Genomic DNA, 17,575 nt, shown 5'->3' with positions numbered 1-17,575 from the left:
CCGGAGCCAGAGGCAAGGCAAGCAGAATGGCAAGTGACTGAGGGGCCCTGGGGCTGGGCAGGTGGGCAATGGGGTGGGAGTGACAGGAACTGGACGCCCTCCTCAGGGGGTGCCTAGGGCACGTGCCCGGGCTGCCCCCCCAGTTCTGCCTATGGCTGGCGGGGCGGGGAGAGGGTGGAGGGGTAAGTGCACCCTCCCCCACCCTTAAAGCAAGACCCCCCGCCTTCGAACCTCAAAACCACCCAGTGTTCAAATCTGTTTGGAGGCCCATAAAAGGGCCTCCAAACAGGTTTGTGCACATCCCTAGCATGGGTCAATGGTACCAAAAGCCACTGAGGGGACAATCAATAGGGTTGAGTTGTTTACTTATTTAATGTGTTTGTATTCCACTTTTAAACTAAAATGTCAAAGTGACTTGCAAAAATATAACATCAATAAAATATGCAAATCCATAAGGGCTGTTCACACGACTGTGCACACAGTCGGGCAGGTGGCGGGTGGCGGGGGAAGGCAAGGAGCCGCTGCCAGTCTGTGAAGACAATACTGAGCTAGATAGACCAATGGTCTGACTCAGTATATGGCAGTTTCCTATGTTCCTTTGACTACAACTCCTACAACCCCCAGATATGGCCTTGTGGCTGGGGATTCTGGGAGTTGTAGTCCAACAACATCTGGGTTCTCAAGGTTAAGAAACCCTGTTCTAAAGGAGCGTTTGGTTTCTGAAACAAGGCCAACTACCCTCTTTTCCCCCTGTCACTTTCATTGACGGTAATGTGTCAGTCACAAACATGCAGACACGCAGCAGAGAAGACATGCAGACATGCAGTTGATGGTGGAGAATCAGAAGTTGCTCATCCTTGCCACCCACTCCCTTCCTATTCCATTCCTGGCTCTTTCTCACCTTTCAATTGCGGGAAGGGAGGCAACCGGGTAGCTTCTCTACATCTCTTCCTACTCCTGGGCAACTGGTGGTGCTGGGGGACTACTGCTCGGCCCCGTGGCCATTGGCCTGTGGGGTCCCGCAGGATTCGGTCTTGTCCCCCATGTTGTTTAACAACTACATGAAACCACTGGGAGAGGTCATCCGGGGACTTGGACTGAGTTTTCAGCAATATGCAGATGACACTCAGCTCTATCTCTCCTTGTCACCTGATCTAGGGAGGTGGTGGATGTCCTGAATCAGGGGCTGGAGGCCGTGATGGGTTGGATGTGGGCTAATAAACTGAAATTGAATCTGGACAAGACAGAGGTAATGTTGGTCAGTAGGAGAGCCAATCGGTATGAGGAGATTTTACTGGTTCTGGATGGGGTTGCATTCCCATTGAAAGAGCAAGTACACAGCTTGGGGGTATTACTGGACCCAGCTCTGCTTTTGGAAGCTCAGGTGGAGGCGGTGACCGGGGTGCCTTTGCATGGCTTCAGCTAGTGCACCAGCTGCGTCCCTTTCTCGAGAAGGCAGATCTGGCCACAGTTACCCATGCCGTAGTCATGTCACGGCTGGATTACTGTAATGTGCTCTATGTGTGGCTGCCCTTGAAGAATATCTGGAAACTGTAGCTAGTGCAAAATGTGGCAGCTAGGGTTTTATCTGGAACTGCCCGGTGGGAGCGCATCAGGCCTATTTTGAAAGAGCTGCACTGGCTACCAGTTTGTTTCTGGGTCCAATTCAAGGTGCTGGTGTTGACCTTTAAAGTCGTTAATGGTTTGGGCCCAGGATACCTGAGGGACTGCCTGCTCCCAAGGGTTGCTGTCCACTTGAGGAGGTCATCTGAGGGGACTCTGCTCCGGGTGCTGACAATGAAGGAGGCTCGGTTGTCATGCACGCAGGACAGGGCCTTCTCTGTTGCTGCCCCCAGACTCTGGAATGCTCTCCCAGTGGCTATTCGCTCCTCGGTCTCCATCACAGCTTTTAGAAAGAGTGTAAAATCTTGGCTTTTTGCCCAGGCTTTTATTTGATTGTCTCTGCTGCTGCTCTTTGTACTCTGTATTGCTTTTATGCTTTTGTTTTAAATTTTTAATCAGATTTGTTTTATATTTTTACCTTAATATTTTAATTGTGTCTTTTTTACAATTTTGTTTTTAAATTTTGCTGTAAACCGCCTTGGGATTGTTTTAATGAAAGGCGGTATATAAATTTAACAATGAAATAAATAAATAAATAAACAAACTGTGAGACAAGGAAGGAGGGTAGGTAGGGAGCAACAAGTGCGCTGAGGACAGGCCATGCGGCCTCCATCTTGCCAGCACAGCAGTTAAAGCTGTGCCAACACAGCACAGCTGTTACATCTGGAGGAGGAGGAGCAGAAGAAGCAGAGGCAGCAGCAGCGGGCAGGTCAGGCAATTCTTCAACAGCCTCAAATGCAGCTGCCACCAGGACTACCAATGTTATTGACAATGTGAGCCACTATTGTTGCCCTCTCCTCCCCTAGCCTACACACCAGCCGTCATCTAGCAGAGAGTTCCTTCCTGCGGCAAGTGTTGCAAAGTTGAAACACGGTGGCAATTTATAAATGTCTTACGTGCCATTCATCTTAATTCAGAGCATCATAAATTGAGGACTGCCTGTAACAGTGATTTAAAATAGCAGAGTGTTTTATTGACTTCTCCTGGTGAAAGCCATCAATCATGGTGACTGGGGCAATTTCAGACCCAGAACTAGGTTGAAAGCTAGATTGAAATGGGTCTAGGTATTCATATTCAGTATTCATTCAGGCGTATTTGCTGCTGGGCTACCAAACTTAAACTCTTGTCCTAGAAGACAAGATTGGCTGGACTAATTGAGCCCTTTCTCATGAGCAGTGGAAAATGGCTACCTGGTTTGCAGGGAGGGGGGAAGGAAGCCTGAAAGCGCTTACCATCCCTGGGAGGGCGGATCGCCTGCCCAGATGAGCACTGGCTGTTGCCGGCAACTCTGAGGGTCGGAGTGCCATGTCGCCCCACCCATCGAGCTCCAATAATGCACTCTGTGAGTGCGCAGTGCATTGTGGGGAACCCTCCTCCCTGAGTCTGCCAGCCACGACTGACACACGAGCAGCCAAATGGGGTTAGGAGAGTTCTTGCTCTCTTAACACTGGAGGCTTCGTAGGCGGGTTTGTTGCTATGGTACCACTAGGATTGGGCCCAATCGCGGCGGTTCACACATGCATGCAATACGGGACTGTGCTCCCTCAGCCTGGTTTTGCATGCCACGTGTAAATAGCCTCATTGTTTGGGTCCACATAAGGTTTCCTCCGGAGTAGTCTCACAGCCAGGCCCTTCATAATGGCTGGGACCATCTCCAGTCTCAGTGAAGCATTTGCAAGTTCGTAGATTGAAATCGACTAGATTTTATTAGCCAAGATGAGCAAATATTAAGCACGCAGGTGGTAGGTGGCACCTTTCCAAGAACCCTGTCAGGATCCTCAGGCTGCAGCAACTGAAATAGACCCATGCAATTGTGACAAGACTGGGCGAAGAGAATGTTCCACTCTTGCATTGCATTCAGTGTGAAGTGCAAATTATGTCCAAGTCGTGCGACAGAATTCTCCAGAGAAATGCCCATGCAATGAGGAGTGAAAGCTCTCTCTCTAGTGAATTTGCCGCTCAACTTGTTTGGTAGGTGGAGTTGAGCTCAAATACTTGAAAGATTCTGCCCCAGAATAAGAAGCTAGGATAATTCTGGCTTCTGCTCTGGTATATCACTGTATAATATTATCATTATACAATGATAAGTAGTCTGCTAACTACTTATCCCCAGGGAGGGTTTGGTAATTGGTGTGGAAAGACCCCAGTTTCAGAAGAAATGCTCCATGCTGAGCAATGGAAATGAAACTTGTGACTTGGTTAGATAGGGACCCATCTGCAACCGCAGCTGTGGGTATTGCACAATTTTCTATTGTTGGCTTGTAACTGATTCTCCTTGCATCTTGTGGACAAACCTTTCCTCACTGAAGGAGCTAGATTTGATCTTTTCAAACCAGGGCCCATTCTTTTGTTTGTCATGCGCTGCTTTTGACTGACAAATCTACACCAGGGCTACAGCCAGAGATAATTTGTTAGCTTATCACATAATTGCACCAGCAAAAACAAGCTATTAGCTTGCTGGAATTTATCATCTGTCTTGGATGAAATAATAATGTTATTTTTGTTGAGGAGTTGGTTTCTTCCAGATATTTTTCTAAGCCATACTCTCTGATGTATTCCTTATGCTTCTCGTTTTATTTTGTCTTCTAGATCCTCAAACTACTCTGCCTGTGTCAACTTCATTGATACTAAGTTAACACTCTCAATGCATACAGTATATTTGGTATTTTTATGCATTAGAAAGAATGGCTATCCTTTATTTTTCTATTAAGGAATGGAACATTTAAATAATTGTTTCCACACTATCAGTATTATTTTATTTATTTATTAAGCTTTCTCAAAGACCTCTTTAATGTGTGAATAAAAAAAACCCATACAACAGATGTTCAAAGTTAGCAGAGGAGCAGCTGCTTGCAGCTGGGCGGCTAAATCGGCCGCCCACAGGACTGCCAGCTTTGTCATGGAGCTGACAGGGGTGGCAGGGATCGAGGGCCACATGGCCCCCGGAAGTTCCAGGATGCCCCGTGTGAGTACGTAGGGCATCCTGGAGAGACCTCCGAACCTGCAGCCACTTGGCAGGGGGTCTCCTCATGTGTTGCCATGGCGCGGAGCCGCACCGTGGTGGCACACAGTCAGAAAACCTGGATTAGCAGAGCACTCGCTCCGCTAACCTGGGCTAAGGGGCCTGTTTGGCTTATGGCCGTAAATAAAATGATTCTGATTCTAACCTGGGCTAAGGGGAGGGCTACTTTGGCGGCCTAGCTACCAGAGAACCACCAGACTTGCTTGCGAGCCTGCTGGTTCTCACGATGGGGAAAAACCGGACTGGGCTTCTTTTGCAAGCAGCCTCCCAGGTTCAGAGGTCTCTCCAGGCTGCCCTACACACTCGCGTGGGGCATCCTGGAACTTCTGGGGGATGCATGGCCTCTGATCCCCGTCTCCCCTGTCAGCTCCATGACGGACCTGGCTGTCATGTCGGTGGCCGATTCAGCCACCCAGCTACGAGCGGCTCCTCGTCTGCAGAGAAAGCGGGCTAAGCCCGCTCTCCCCACAGAACCCCCTCCGGCGCTTCACACCGATCTTGTGAAGCGCCTCACTGTGATTCTAATGCTGTCTAATGGCTTTCCCTGCATTTCTAAACGGCTATCCCCAGGCTAGCCCTGGGCTGCCGGATCGGCCACCTACATGACTATCGGCTCCATCACGGAGTGGGTCGGGGCAGGAGGAATTGGAGGCCGCTCGGCCCCCAGTAGTCCCAGGATGCCCTGCTTAAGTGTGCGGGGCATTCTGCGGAGACCCTTGAGGCTGGGAGGCTGGTTGTAGCCTCCTGGTCAGGGGCCTACTTGCATGTCACTGCAGCACAGAGCTGTGCCACTGTGGCACACAGCTGTGCAACAGTGGCAAACTATCAACCAAACATGGTTAATGGAGCACTCGCAGACAAGCTCTCCCCACAGACGATCCAGGCTGCAGCCCTGGGCGGCCAAATTGGCCGCCCACATGACTGCTGGCTCTGTCACGGACCTGGCGGGGGCTGTGGGGATCAGGGGCTGCATGGCCCCCGGAAGTTCCAAGATGCCCCGTACAAGCATGCGGGGCATCCTGGAGAGACGCCCCCCCAGGGCTGGGAGGCTTCTTTCAGCCTCCTGGCAGGGCTCTCTCCTCATGTGTTGCTGTGGCACGGAGCCGTGCTGCAGCAACACACCATCGAAATGACGGGGTTAGTGGAGTGCTAACCTCGTCTAACGGGAGGGCTAGTTAAGCGAGTTACCTGCTTTGAGGACACTGGGCTCGCCTCGTTCTCATGCTCGCCAAAAAGCTGGCTAGGCTCCCTTAGCCCGCTTTTCGGCGATTGTGAGAATCGCCTCAATGTCTAACTCAGCTAAACCTAAGCTGCATTTCAGCAAATGAAATCGATAACTCAGCTAAACCCAAATAAATGCTGATTTGGATGCAGTGTGCGTGTTTACAGGCAAGTATGTGGAAGATTTCAATAAAGCGGGAGCTTACCTGAAGCCTGAGCTTCTAGCTGTATGCATTCTGAAGTACATCAATTGATTAGAATTTTAAATGCTCAAATTGAAAGCTCTGTATTACTCACTTCACAAATTTAAGTCCAGAAGGCCTCCAGTTCTATACTGCATATCCACACATTTAAAATGGCAATTTCACTCTTTATTAGTTATGTAAATTATACTTTAATCAAGTTTTATCCAAGGAGATAAATACTTGAGTCCAAAAACCCATTATTTTCTTTTAATTACAATCTGAATCAGTGGTATCAGCCCTGGGCAGCTTTGCAACTGGCTGCAATCTGGCTTACAGCCTGTGTGCTTCAGCATGAATAACCTGATATCAACAGATAAATGTGCACCCTGCTGAAATAAGAGCCTCCCCATCTCTGACAACTTTTTAAAAGTCCTTAAAGACTCATTTTTTCCACCCAAGCCTTTTAACTTGACTGCGGTTTTTGGTTTTTTTAAAAAGAGACAACATACACATAACTAAGGAATCACAGAACTGTCAAACAGTGACCACTGTCATAGTCCAGATAGGTGGATAAAGTTCTGTGATTTTACATTGTTTTAAGGTTTTCATTTTCATTTTCATTTGCTTTATGTTGTTGTAAACCACTGATAGATGGAAGTTTGGGGAGGTCTACAAATTTGATAAACTAACTAACTAACAAAATAAATAAATAATTCCAAAGTGATGTGATTTTGTCCCATGGCAGTATCAGCAGGTCAGTAAAATGAAGATTGGTCAAAACCACTATTTTCCATTCTGGCTGGTTGATTAGTTTGTTAGTGAGTATATTCGTATACCACTCCAAACTTATGTCTCTGGGTGATTTACAGCAAACCTAAAACAAATTAAAACACTAAATAGTTTAAAAGCACAATTCTAGTTAAAAAGCTTGGATGAATAAATGCATCTGAAGAATCTCTAAAAAGCTTTCAGAGGTGGGAAAGCTCTTCTTTCGTCAGGGAGCACATTCCAAAGTCTTGGTAGACTAGGTAGATCCCAGAATAAAGCAGTTTGGGTCTGCCAGCATTCTGGTCTGTGTTGTGGAATCTGAAATAGAATCTGGAATCCAGTTTGGGTTTTAAATCACCTTTTAAAGTGGTGATTCCCTTATATTTAGCAGAGTGAAAGTAACTGGCCCTATCCATCCCCAACACAGCATCCCTCCTGTGGTTGTTGCTGATGCCTACCTTATGTTTCATTTTAGACTATGAGCCCTTCGGGGACAGGGAACCATCTTATTTATTTATTTACATATTTATTTTTCTATGTAAACCACTTTAACTTTTTGTTGAAAAGCAGTATACAGTGGTCCCTCGACTTATGTAATTAATCCGTTCTGAACGCACGTTTGGAGGTCGAAATTTTCGTAAGTCGAAGAGCGCACCACGGAAGTCTGGAAACATTCATAAGTCGAGGAAACCGCATCTAAAAATTCGTAGGTCGAGTAAGCTGAATCTAAACCGGCAACTACTTCCGGTCTTTTTTGTCGCTCGTAACTCGAAAACATCGGATGTCGAGTAGTTCGTAGGTCGAGGGACCACTGTATAAATATTCATAGTAGCAATAGTAGTATCAGTTGTGGAATTAAATTCTTGTTATTCTAATTCTGACCTTTTCCAATACACGGACCCAAGGCAGGTCTCATATTGTAGTGCACAGACGTGTATCTAGGGTTAATTGCTCTTTTTAAGAGAACGTCTTCTTCACCATGAGCCCCATTGCCCATTAAGATTGTCTGGAGAGGTTTGTCTACGGTTGCCACCAGCTCATCTGGTGGCTTCTCGGGGATGGTCCTTCTCCGTTGCTGCCCCTGGGATTTGGAATGCGCTCCCTGTTGGAATAAGAGCCTCCTCATCTCTGGCAGCTCTTAAAAAGGCACTGAAGACACATTTATTCACCCAGGCTTCTAATTAGATTTATGGTTTTAATTTTTAATGTCGGTTTTAAATGATTTTAAGGTTAACAATTTTAATGTTTAAATGATTTTAATTGTAAACCTCCCAGAGATGCAAGTATTGGGCAGTATAAAAATATGTTAAATAAACAAACAAACAAGCAAACAAACAAACTCCACTTTAACCCCCCCCCGCCAATCTTCTTGCCTGTTGATTGAATTGTCACACAGGAATCCCCCCCACACACACACACCGTTTTTGCTGTCAGCACCAGACAGCCACAAATTCTCTTTCTGTAGGTGCTACTGTGTGAAAAGCAATAAAGAGCAAATGATCTGGCACTGGGTTAAATACCAATGGCTGTTTATTATTGTCATTTGCTACTTATAGCCTGTGTGCAGTTCCCATCTCATTTCATCCTGAATCATCCTCACTTTGGAGTAACAAGCAATGCCTTTTAGCAGGCTGTGTATGAACAGCACTGATTTTCTGCTCCACTGGTGATTCTCAGAGAGATTAAGCAAGTTCCCCTTGGGCCTGTGACCTGGCTTTCTAATTAAAAGCCCATAATAAATGTTTATATTCAAAGGAAATGACTTGCTGCACTGGTGAGGGAGGGCAGAGCGTCATCACTGTCGGAGTGTGAAATAGCAGCTGGCAAAAAAAGGTTCTTCAATAATAACCTTGTTCCAGGACCGGCAAGAAGCTTTGTAACTGAGAGTTCTGTCCAACCTGGCCAGGGACTTTCCAGTTTTGCAGTCTAATTGCTTGTAATTAAAAACCAGCAGGTAGACCTGCAGCTCCTTCATCTGAGGATTTCCTGTCTCATCCATAACTAGAAGGCCACAGAGTTCTGACTCCACGGACTACACTGTCTGTTTATGTAAACAACATTGCCCTGGAGCATTTCCAGACAGCAGGCTTTACTGCAGGTTTACTGCGAGGCTTCACTCCGAGTTTGAAGTTGCCCCCACAAAATGACACAAAAAGTGGATTTTTTAAAACCACGGACATGAATCGAGCTATGCTGTAATACACAATGGGAAGCCCAAATTGTGTCTGGAGTGCTCCCCGGTAGCTTGCAGGGACTTTGGAATAAATCTGGCGGATATGTGAATGCAAACCCTCATTCTGGAGGAGATGCGATCTAAAAGCCCCATCTGGAAATGCTCCTGGGCATTTTTCACATCCGGCTTTTAGTTTGCATCTCCTCCAGAATGACAGTGTGCATTCACATATTGGCCAGGTTTACCCCAAAGTCCCTGTGAGCTTTCGGGGAGCAGTTCACACATTGATTCGGGTTTTTCATTGTGCGATAGAGCGCAGCTGGATTTATATCTGGGATTTTTAAAAAGCCACTTTTTGTGTGGTTTTGGGGGGGCAACTTCAGACTCGCAGTAAAGCCTCACAGTAAACTCATGGTAATGCCTGCTGTGTGATTTAACATGCTCAGGAGATCCTCAGCCCTCTCTGCAGAGTAATTTGGAAGACACTATAACTGTGCCTGCCACTGAACAGGGGAAGAAAGTCTCTGTTCTTTTGCACTGCATTGCCCAATGTTTAGAAGATGCAGGAAGTATAAAAGGAGGGGGAGAGGAATGGCAGTTGTTCAACAAGATCGCAAGGGGCCTGATGACATGCTTAGTTTTACTAAATCACATTAGGAGGGAGGCAAGATAGGACCAGTTTGCACATGCATGCAAAATACTTCACTTCTAACCAAGTTATTTCTGAAGCATCTGTATTTCCCTCCCTGCCCCCCCCCCCCAATAGCAGCTTCTGATGGGAAAGCTTTAGATTGGAGGGAAGAGGGTTGAAACCCTCTTCCAGAGAAGCATTCCCTCCAGATTTCATGGGGCTGAGAACTGGTAAAACAAAAGTGCAGGACTAACTTGGGTCTCATTGCTTGATAACTTGCCGCTGAAAATAAAACCTCAATTTCCTTTTTTAAAATGTGTTTGAAATATTGTGGAACATAAGAATAGGCCTGTTGGATCAGGCCCAAGGCCTATCTAGTCCAGCATCCTGTTTCACACAGTAGCCCACTTGATGCCTCTGGGAAGCCCACAGGCAAGAGGTATGTGCATGCCCTCTCTCCTACTGCTAAAGGTAAAGTGTGCTGTTGAGTCGGTGTCAACTCTTGGTGACCACAGAGCCCTGTGGTTGTCTTTGGTAGAGTAAAGGCAGGGTTTGCCATTGCCTCCTCCCGCGCAGTCTGAGTTGATGCCTTTCAGCATCTTCCTGTATCGCTGCTGCCCGATATAGGTGTCTCCCATAGTCTGAGAAACATGCCAGTGGGGTTTCGAACCAGCAGCTTCTGGCTTGCTAGTCAAGTCATTTCCCCCTGCAGCTGGTATTTAGAGGCATCTTGCCTCTGAGGCTGGAGGTTGCCTATAGCCTTCAGACTAGTAGCCACTGATAGACCTGTCCTCCATTAATTTATCTAAAACCCTCTTAAAGCAAATATAGAAGTTCTATTTGTAGTGGTTGCCATGTCATCGCTTATTAACTCATGCATCTACCACTTGATGCTGCAGTTGTCAACATTTGGACCTAAATATGTGGAGTTGTACATAGAGAAATCTAATCCAGCTTTTGAATGAATGACTATGAGCCAGTTCTGTTTTCCCTTGACTATTCAGGCTCCTCCACACAGATGCTGGTAGCGTAATAGGCTTAGTGAATAAGGTTATATACAGTTCCTTGACAGGGATTCTAAAAACACAGGCCTTCAGCAGATTTTCTACTAACCCTAACCTTAACTGCTCTGGGAACTTTTGTTCAAAAGTGACATATAAATACTTGTCGTACTTGTATTCTTGAATCAGAGAATACTCTTGGAGCACTCCCCTGACCTTATTCCTACAAAACCCTAAAAACAAGGCATTCCAACTAAGTAGAATGGGGAGTGGTTGCAGCAGAATCTGATAGTGGTTAATATGGGGTTGCCACATTTTTTTTCTACAAAGGTTTCTGTGCCTTCATTCGCCAGAAACCAAAGAGAGGAGATGAACATCAAAACAGGTGCCAAGGAAAAATGTATTAAGTTGCTCAACATGTTTTGATAAAATCTCCATCAAGGGTGACTGTAAATATCTTTAGAAATTAAAATCAATATGAAAACAGCAGCAACATTCTGTAGGATGCTTAAATAACACTGACTTAAACAAAAGATTTTATCAACATACATTTGGCAACTTAATACATTTTTCCTTGGCACCTGTTTGATCTTTCTTCTTCACTTCCTGGTATTTAGATACTGTCCTATTTTTTGTGTGCATCTAATACCTGCTTTTGAGGCAGAAATGGAACTGCGGTGCTTTGGTGTTTGTTTCCTTATGTCCTTAAAAACATCCGGAGTGATGCTACGACAAACCATTGTAAATTACTGCGATAGAACCTTTCCTTGACAGATAATGATAATTCATCCCCAGTGTGGTGGGACAAGCTGGGTCTTCGTACACAAGGAAAATGATGTGTGCACACTTTCTACTTGGCAGGCTTTGCCACATGATGTCTTGACTCTACTATTTTAATCATGATGAGATGTGCTCCTTTCAAGAGATGCAGTAATAAAATCCTGCCATTCTATGAGGTGCTTCACACAAGTGGTGTGAAGCACCTCACGGTGGTTTGTGGGGAGAGCGGGCTTAGCCCACTCTCCCCGCAGATGATCAAATGTGTAGCCCTGGGTGGCTGGATTTGGGCTGCGGGGATTGGGGGTCACTTGGCCCCCGGAAGTCCCACAATGCCCCACGTGAGTGCATGGGGCATTCTGGGGGGACCCCCGAGACTGGAAGGCTGTTTGTAGCCTCCCAGTCGGAGGTCTACTCATGTGTCGCTGTGTGTCGCCATGTGTCGTGGTGGCACACAAGCAAAAAATCAAGGTCAATGGAGCACTTGCTCGGTTGGGGAGAGGGATTTAGGCGGGAACCCCCTGCGAGCCCAGTGGTTCCAACAATCACTGGAAAGTGGGCTAAGCTCCCTTAGCCCGTTTTCCAGTGATCGTGGGAATAGCCTCTATAAATTCCAAGTCTCAGCTCCTGGAAATGAAACTCCCCTTAACTCTTGTGCTCTGTGGTTCCCCACACACCTGAACTCTCTCAAGACTTACTTGTGGATCCTAACTTACCTTTTTAGAACCCCACTGGAATAAGGTGCTGCTTACACCATGAATAAAACATTCATATAGCCAGGGGCGTAGCAAGGTTGGAGTGGGCCCAGAGACAAGATTTTAAAATGGGGCCCCCCCACTCAAAGTCCAGGGCCTCCGCACACCCCAGGCCCCCAAGGATTTAAGTCTGATATTCCAAAATAAGTATGCTGCCTGGAAATACATTTCACTGAATACACAAACGCACACGTCACAATATATAGTTATATACATTGAGTACTATACATTTGTTTTACTTTTAATGCCTAGAACACACTAGAAAGATGAATGATTAAAATGGCCCCCTCACTGCAGATTAGCCAAGGAGACTTTCAACCATGCAGGGTGAGCCTATGTTTGTTTTCTCAGAATTCTGAACAAATTCAGTCAAGTTTGATTGCAGGAGGTTTTTCACAGGAGGCTTTTAAAGCCCTTTAAGACACATCTCCTCTGGAATGGAGGTGCTGCATTCACATGTTGGCCAGATTTACCCTGAAGTCCCTGCAAGTTATTGGGGAGCAGTTCACACACAAGAAAAATAAAATAAAAGCACCACACATGCTTCACAGTTCTCACTCAGACCTTCTGGGTTGCAAAACAACTTGAACATAAGTGCATTTATAAATATATGAATGAATGAATAAAATAAATATAATACTGTTTCTTCCAGAAGTTTTTGTAATTTTCTGCCATGAAACAAGCCACTTATAGGACTTTTTAGATAGTTTTTTTTAAGCCAGCAAATTTTCCAAGCTGTTTAAAAATAAATAAATAGAGACTTCTCAGTCCCTCCCCCCCATATCAAAGCCCTATGGCAAGCAGATCCCTATATATCCGGGTGGGGGGGGGTTGGGAAGGTAACCACAAAAAGGAGTTCACACTCTACCTGGCAGCAAGGGGTCTTCTGCTGCAGAGAACAGTGGAGGCCTCTCTGGCTGCCTCCTCCTTCCTGGCTGGCTTGGGCCCTACTGGAGTTCAGGCTTCACTGCGGCCTACACGGAGGCCTCCATGGAAGCCCCGCCCACCCGCCGATCAGCTGAGAGGCGGGAGAAAAGGAGCTCTTTGCAGCTTGTCTGCTGCCTGGATTGCCGGCCAGGAGAACAAGCTGGAGAGACGGCGAACAGGGCAAGTGGCTGAGGGGCCTTGGGGCTGGGCAGGGGGCAATGGGGAGTCACGTGAGGTGCCTCTGGGGGGCCCCTCCAGGCAGTGGGGCCCCCAGACAACTGTCTCCCCTTGCCCTATCATTGTTACGCGCCTGCATATAGCCTTATAGCACAAGGCTATAAGACCAGAGAGCAACACAAGTCAAAGCACCAAATAGCAAATAGAAGGAGACAGTGGTATTGATGATGCAAACCCAGACTGTTAGGCAAGTATGGCCTGTTTGTTTCTTTCGTTGTTACTTTTATCTGGCCCATTTAGAGAAGCCTCATTTGCCTATTAGCAGCTGTTGAGTGAAGATCATAGTTCCCTCTTAGTCAGCAGTACTCCACCTCCTTATAAAAGAGTATGTGGGATTGTTGGAAACAATTCATTTTCCGATAGTTGTTGTTAAACCTGACATGATGAGAGTGTACTGCAACGCTCCAGCTTGGCATTGTGCATGCCCACACAGAAGGATTCCACTGATATTTGTGATTGTGTCCAATCTCTTGTTTGCCGGAAGTCCAGGAAGCTGGACCTCTCTGCCCACCTCTCCCTCAGCCTTTCCAATTCAACAAGACTCTTTGCATAGTTCTTACCAGAATCTCCCCAGGGCCTTTCCAGAGTATATCGCTTTTGCACATGGAATTTGTGGTAAGTATGGATTGCTGGGTAATATTCAGATGAGATTCCCCAAGAAGGTACTTTAATTGCAAGGTGATCACTATTTCCTAGCATTCAATGGACTAGGACCTGAGTTCAAATCCCCATTCAGCCATGAAACTGACTGGGTGTATCTCGCAGTCATGTATCTCGCAGCATAACCTACTTCACAGGGTTGTTGTGAGGATAAACATAACCATCTACACCACTCTGGGTTCCTTGGAGGAAGAGTGGGATGCAAATGTAAAAAATAAAATAAAATAAAAAATATATATATACTGAGACCTACTGAGATTCTGGGAACTTATAGTGGGTACAAAACACAGCAGCACACCTCTTCACTGGGGTGCAGAGGACTTGCCATACTAGTACTCCGTGACCTGCCCTGTCAGTTTGTTTGGGGGGCACTGTTCAAGCCCAGCATGCAGCTGATCTGAGCACTGCTCCTCACCTAGCTGGGTGCTTTCAAATCACTTTCAGATACCTACCCCAGCGAGGTGGTGGGAGGAGGAATCAAGAGCCGAGCCTCTTCCATGACAGCTCTCTTCCTTTGAAACTCCTTTCCAAGTGAAACCCACCATTCCCTGAGTTTAATTTTCACCAGAAAGTAATTAAAACCTTCATTATAAATCTTTTTAGTGAGTTTAATAGTTTTAATATTTTGTGATGTGATTTTAATTGGAATATATTATTTGGTATTTTTAGACATCTGAATGATTGTGCTGTAAAACGGCTTTGACCAAACAACCCACCCCCACCCCCTGCCAGAAAAGTGGCATATAAAAGTTTTACAGACATCAGTACAGGATGATCTCATCCCCTGTAATGAACACAGGAGTGAAACAAGCGAACCTGATTATATGAACCAGCCCTGTGGTAAATGAAATTATTCAACAGCCTCTTGCTTTTCGGTGGATATAGGGATCTGTTTGTAGGATAGGTTGAGGCCATGATCATGTATTTGGTGTGCGTAGGCAAAGCAGCAGAGTGACTTCTATAGAGATCTCTGATAGCCTCTGTTCACTTTGTAAGGCGCAGCTGCCCTGGATATATTTCTGCTGTCTGGGGAACACCCTGATGCAGCCAGAGTGTACAAAGCAAACACCCTGCCATTCCCTGCCCCTCAGTTGCATCTGACAATACAATACAATACAATACAATACAATACAATACAATACAATACAACAAATAATTAAATACTGCTTTTCAACAAAATGAAAGTTTACATAGATAGATAGATAGTTTACAGTTTAGATAGATAGATAGATAGATAGAAAGAAATGGTTCCCTGTCCCCAGAGGGCTCACAATCTAAAAAAGAAACACAAGTCAAACACCAGCAACAGCCACTGGAGGGATGCTGTGCTGGGGATGGATAGGGCCAGTTGCTCTCCCCCTGCTGAACAAAGAGAATCACTACTTTTAAAAGGTGCCTCTTTGCTCAGTTAGCAGGGGAGCTCTTCCTTAGGTTCCTGTGCACACGGCCCTAGTGCTGCTTCACACCTTCAGAAGTGAAGGCATTCTCCATGACAGCCCCTATAACCACGCCTACCCACCTGCTGTGCCACATCACCACGCCCACAGCTACAGCCACATCACCACTTGGAGAGATGCAATAATTTGTGGGGTATAAGAAGTTAAGGGTAGACTCACCCAGAAGAGCAATCTGGATTGTTAACCAAAAAAGGTAGAAAATACTCCTTGTAATAGAAGACAGGAAGGATGCTAATAAAATCAGTTGTAGTCCCAGTTCAATGATGTGACAAACTGAAAGCAAATGCTTTGTGTTCCTGCTTAGACCCTGGAGGAAAACGTGCCAGGTCTCCATCCCTGCCCATCCCGGCCACGCTCAACCACTGCTGCCAAGTGCAGATTTGCAGCTGGAATTGGCCAGTTCCACCACAGTTTAGCATTCGTGTGTGTGCGTGCACACACTTTAATAACTGGGTGGCTTTAATAACTTGGTGCTGCTGTGCTTTTTTGTTACACCCCCAAGCTGTACCTCTTTGCTGCTGCTGCAGTGTGCCTAGATGGGACTGCATGATTATTTGTTCATTTATTTATTTATTTACACAGTCGGACTGGTTTGTTTTATCCAGACATCGAGTCCTTCCCAAGGACCTGGGATGGCTGAATTTTATTATCAGTGTTGTTGCTGTTATTATAGATATTATCGTAGAATATAGGCTGTTCCCAGTAACACTGCTTTTTGTAATGGCCACAGCCTTTCAATTTCAATTTGTAGATCTTTGTATTTTGTGATTTTTTCTATTTCTTTTTCTTCTATTCTGCTATCCCCTGGTATTGCTATGTCGATTATTCTAACTTGTTTTGCTTTCTTCTCGACTACAGTTAGATCTGGTGTATTGTGTGGAAGATGTTTGTCTGTTTGTAGTCGGAAGTCCCATAATATTTTTGCATCTTCGTTTTCTACAACTTTTTCAATTTTATGGTTCCACCAATTTTTGGCTACAGGTAGCTTGTATTTTTTGCAGATGTTCCAGTGTATCATCTCTGCTACCTTGTCATGCCTTTGTTTGTAGTCAATCTGTGTGATCTTTTTACAACAGCTGATTAGGTGGGCCACTGTTTCATCTGCTTCTTTACAAAGGCGGCACTTGCTGTTTGTTGTGGATTTTTCTACTTTTGCTCCTATTGCATTTGTTCTTAGAGCCTGTTCTTGTGCAGCCAGTATTAAACCCTCTGTGTCTTTCTTCAAGTTGCCATTCTTAAGCCATTGCCAGGTCTTGGTGATGTCTGATTTTCCACTTATATTGTGCAAATATTGACCATGCAGTGGCTTATTTCTCCATTTTTCTGCTCAATTCTTGACTTGTTCTTTCTTGTAGGCCTGCTTTTTTTTATTGGTGTTTAATAGTTTCTCGTTATTGACCATTTTAAGTGCATCTTCTTCACTGTCCTTGATATATTCTTCAAGGCCTCTTTTCTCCTCCTCTACTGTTTGATGGACTTGCAGCATTCCTCTTCCCCCTGAGCCGCGAGGGAGGTATAGCCTATCGACATCACTGCGGGGGTGCAGAGCATGATTGATGGTCATGATTTTCCTGGTCTTACAATCCAGCGTCTCTGGCTCTGCCTGAGTCCAGTCTATTATTCCTGCAGTGTGTCTGATAACAGGTATAGCCCAGGTGTTTATGGCTTGTATGGTGTTCCTACCTTTGAGTTTGGATTTGAGGATTTTTCTAACTCTCCTGATGTATTCACTTCCAATTTTTCTTTTAACTTCAGTGTGTGCAATGTTATCAGCCTGGAGAATGCCCAAGTATTTGTAATGTTCTTTCTCTTCCAGGTTCTTGATGTTGCTTCCATTGGGTAGTTCTATTCCTTCTGTTTTTGTTATTTTTCCTCTTTTCATTATTAATGCAGCACCCTTGTCTAGTCCAAACTCCATTGCTATATCGCTACTGTATATACGGACAGTGTTTAGCAGTGATTCAATTTCTGACTGGGACTTTCCATACAGCTTCAGATCGTCCATGTACACCAGATGGTTGATTTTACTTGATGTTTTAGATGTTTGGTATCTGAGGCCTGTTTTGTTGAGTATTTGTGAAAGTGGGGTCATGGCGATTACAAACAACAGAGGGGATAGTGAGTCCCCTTGGAAAATG

General features: G+C 45.5%; 1 long non-coding RNA gene across 1 annotated transcript in view; it reads right to left on the bottom strand.

The window, feature by feature from the left end:
- The window catches only part of LOC128347095 (uncharacterized), a 129,320-nt gene extending 116,209 nt beyond the window's left edge, over positions 1-13,111 (bottom strand). The window contains exon 1 of the long non-coding RNA XR_008317390.1: positions 13,025-13,111. This is a non-coding gene — a long non-coding RNA (uncharacterized LOC128347095). The remainder of the gene's footprint in view (positions 1-13,024) is intronic.
- Positions 13,112-17,575: the final 4,464 nt, after the last annotated feature.

Source organism: Hemicordylus capensis, chromosome 2 (genome assembly GCF_027244095.1).
Source record: "Hemicordylus capensis ecotype Gifberg chromosome 2, rHemCap1.1.pri, whole genome shotgun sequence".
NCBI lineage: Eukaryota > Metazoa > Chordata > Lepidosauria > Squamata > Cordylidae > Hemicordylus > Hemicordylus capensis.
This window is presented reverse-complemented; position numbering and strand designations above follow the sequence as displayed.